The following is a 4,066-nucleotide window of genomic DNA, read 5'->3' on the forward strand; positions in this document are numbered from 1 at the left end:
AAAATGATGAGTCAACCCCCAACTAACTAAGAATGAAACAATCAGTTGTTAACCTCAAGGCAATAAGGTTGCCAGAAGTATTGGAATCACACATCAGAGTTCACTTGTCGGTATACCGGTTAGAAACAACACGGGACCAAGAAATGAATGGTGATGGCGAGAAGTATTACTATATCAAGAATTCTTAAGACGTGTGCAATTCTCATGACATTCTTGACATACCAGATAGTAATACTCCAAGGTAGAAGATAACATAAGCTGAATTAGCAAGGAACTCAAAGGACAACACAAAACATGAACATGTTTGTGTTAGAGGGAAGGCAAATAGGATGTCGATGATAATACAATTCATCGAGGGAAAGGGATGGTATTTATCAACATGCATTCAGTTGATACCGTGCAAGAGCTCAGAATGCTGATGATGATCACGACACATTTGTCGAGAAGCTTCACGAAGATGTAACCGATCAGCGACGACATCAAGCAAAGGAATGGTGAAGCTAAAGGTTGTCAGAAACACAGATAAGACTACTAGCTTAGAATTGAGATTGCCATTAAGGACAACCAACATGATGTGGAAAGCTCGATGCAAGTTTAACGCACAGTTGGAAATGTGTTCCAGAGATGGAGGACACAGATAGCATGGTCAAGCTCCAACATGAAGATGATGATGTAGCTTAACAGCTTGGAATGACATGATCGAGAACAAACTCGTAAGCAAAGGAGATTACAAAAAGTTGTTGGATCGCAATTGGTACATCTCAAACATATCTATAATTTTTGATGGTTTCATGTTGTTATCTTGTCATCTTTGGATGTTTTATGTACCTTTTATATCTTTTTTGGGACTAACTTATTAATTTAGTGCCAAGTGCCAGTTCCTGTTTTTTCTGTGTTTTTGGCTCTTTTCAGATCTGATTTTGGAACGGAGTCCAAACGGAATAAAATCCCCAAAATAATTTTTTCCCGAACGGAAGAAGATCAGGGGGCTTGAGGGCCAAGCCAGGATAGCTACAGGGGGCCCACAAGCCCTGTAGCCACCACCAGGGGGCGGCGGCTAGCAGGCTTGTGGCCTCCCTAGCGCCCCCGTGACCTAGCTCCTTCGCCTATATATTTCCGAAAATACAAAAAAAATCACGGAATCCACGAAATCACAGAGGCATCATCGGGAATGGTGAAAGAGGAATCACCCTCGATAACCACGTCCGACTAGCTATACTACAGAGATATCATCAGGAGTACTTAGCGAGGTGTCACCCTCGGTACCCGATAGTATCACTGTAGCGTCGTACAACTAAGGGGGGTGTATGTGTTGTGTCGGGTCTGGCTCGTCGATCAGGGATCGAGATTTGAAAAAAAGCGGGGCAACTGGACTACGGGGTCAAAAGGGATGACTGCTCCACCTATACTAAGCAAATTTAAAGTACAATACTGAAAGTAGCAGTTCATCAAAAGTAGGCTATGCATCAGATATAGGAGCTAACTACAATAGTAGCAAAATACTAATGCAAGGAGGAGGTAGAAAGACATATGCGATATAGGGATGATCAAGGAGGGTTTGCTTGCCGTGTTGCTCTGCGGCAAAGGGCTGGTCGGCAGGGTCGTAGATGTACCCGGCAGTAGCGTCAGTCTCGGGGTCTACCGGTAAGAAAAGGGGGGAAGAAACAATAAATAATAGCAACGGTGCAACACAATGCATGACATGGCAAGATGCGGTCTAGACATGAGCTAACGCAGGAACATCCATCATAGACGGATCGGAATAATATCTGACAATATTTTTCGGGTCTCGGGCTACTACCGGTCAGACGAGGAACGATGAAAAAGTTCCACGTTTGCTATGCTAGGGACGCGTGACAAACGAATGGACCATGTACCCGAGTTCGTCTCGTTCTGCTGATCAACTTTCATGTTGAAAATATTTTGATCTGACTTACGATTTAATTAATATTAATTTTTGAAGTTTTATTAATTATTTAGGAATTAAAAACAGATTTAACTAATTTAATTAAATGCTATTATGACATCAGCATGATGCCATGCTGACATCAGCAGTTGAGTGGTCAACTGACCAATGGGTCCCATGCGTCATAGACTTAGTTTTAATTAAGATTAAGTAGTAATTAATCAGATTAATTTAGTAGGGGACCCACGTGTCATACTCTAATTATTCTAATTACCTATTTAATTAACTAACTAATTAATTAAATAATATATTTATTTATTTATTTTATAAAAACATATTTTTATTTTCATTTTTCTTAATAACGTGTGGGGCCTCCGTGTAAGTGGGTGTGGAGGTTTTACCTCACCGGTAAGTGGCTGGGACACACCACAATTTACAGACACATAATTGCATCCATACATAACATAACATATTTTATTTTCTTTCATACACGCATATATACGCAATACATACAAAATACATACATGCATCTCATACATACATACAAAATACATACGACACCTAATACAAAAAATTTCTTTTTTTAATTCTCTAACAAACAACTCTTCGCTAACTCTCTAACTCAGTGCTCATCTCTCAACAAAGAGAAAAGGGACATCTCCACCTACACCTACACGATCTTAACAATGTCGGAGCGGAGCGACGATTGCCGGAACGGAACCGTGACGGTGTAAGGAAGAAGATGGTGGGAGGAGCCCGAAAAAGGGCTCACCGGCGTTGACGGGAAGGCCCGGTGAAGCCGGAGTTCTCGGGGAGGGGCGGAGTAGACGCGAGGAGGATCGTCGGAGAGCTTCGGCACGTTTTCGGTTGTGGAGACGGCTGCGGTGATGCGGGGTGGCGTCGGGTAGGACGGAGGTGGTAGCCAGCCGACCGGTGGTGTAACCGGTGGCGGTCGCCGGAGGGTCGGACGGTTGCGGAGGAGGACCGATCGAGGGAGCCGGTACAGAGGGAGGGCCGGCGCGACCTGGACAGGCGGCTGGTGGAGATGAGGGGGGCCGGGGCCAGGCGGTGTGAGGGGAGGTAGTGAGGCCAGCACGGTGGGGGAGGGGTTGCCGGTGGGGATGGGAGGAGAGGGAGGACTGGTGGGGGATGGGGAGTGTTGGGGAGGGGGCAAGCTCGATGGTATCTGAGCGTGAGGAGGGGAGGCCAGGGAGCGACGGGATCCGGGGCTCGCTGGGGGAAGGTGGGAGCGAGGTGTGCGAGGAGGGGCTCGGACGAGCCTGGGAGATGGGGCGCGGTAACGGGGTAGACGGGGGGGAGTGGGGCACCCGAGGCGCTGGATCTGGAGGGGAGAGGCGATGGGAGTTGTTGGGTAGCGAGGGATGGGGCGGAGCTAGGGGGAGGGCACGTTGACCCGCGGGATCGGAGGAAAGGGTGTTGTGGGGCGAGGGAGAGAGAGACGAGCGGCGTGAGGGGATTAGGGCGCAGGGGCGTTCTCGTGGGGTAGGTGGGGGCGACGGGCTGTGGGGCCCCTGACTGGTGAGTCGAGATCGCCGTGCCCAGTGATCTAAAGGATCAATGCTCACTGAAAACAGATACTGAATAATTGAGTCTTACATCCAAATACCGAATATTACATCATATGACCGAAGGGTCAGGTTCACAAACAGGGCCTAAGGCCAAATAAAACGGGTACAACGGGTAGCAGAAACTCATAACGGCTAAGCGGGTGCCCATGCCATCAAGCCTACACCGACAGGCATTCTGACTTGGAAGCGTCCTAGATCGCAGGTCCGTCTCCGAAGACGTACTCGTCACCAAACTCCGGTCCTTCCTTGTCTGGTCAATAATATAACCAGTGGCAAGCCAATGAGTACTATGAATGTACTCGCAAACAGCCCATGATATGAACAATGAAAGTCAAGGATAACAATATCATGCATTTCTAGTGTAACTCATCTGGGTGGAATGATCATGAATATGCATCAAGTTAAAGAATTACTTTTGAAGAACAGGTTACAGATATCAACATATCTGCTAAGGGTTGAACCATCCGGGTTCACCCTATATGCCAAGTCATCGGACTTGTCATAACCTCAATGTATCGACTGAGGGTTAAACCATCCGGGTTTACACTATATGCCAAATCACCGAACTTTG

The sequence above is a fragment of the Hordeum vulgare genome, chromosome 3H, assembly GCF_904849725.1.
Source record: "Hordeum vulgare subsp. vulgare chromosome 3H, MorexV3_pseudomolecules_assembly, whole genome shotgun sequence".
NCBI lineage: Eukaryota > Viridiplantae > Streptophyta > Magnoliopsida > Poales > Poaceae > Hordeum > Hordeum vulgare.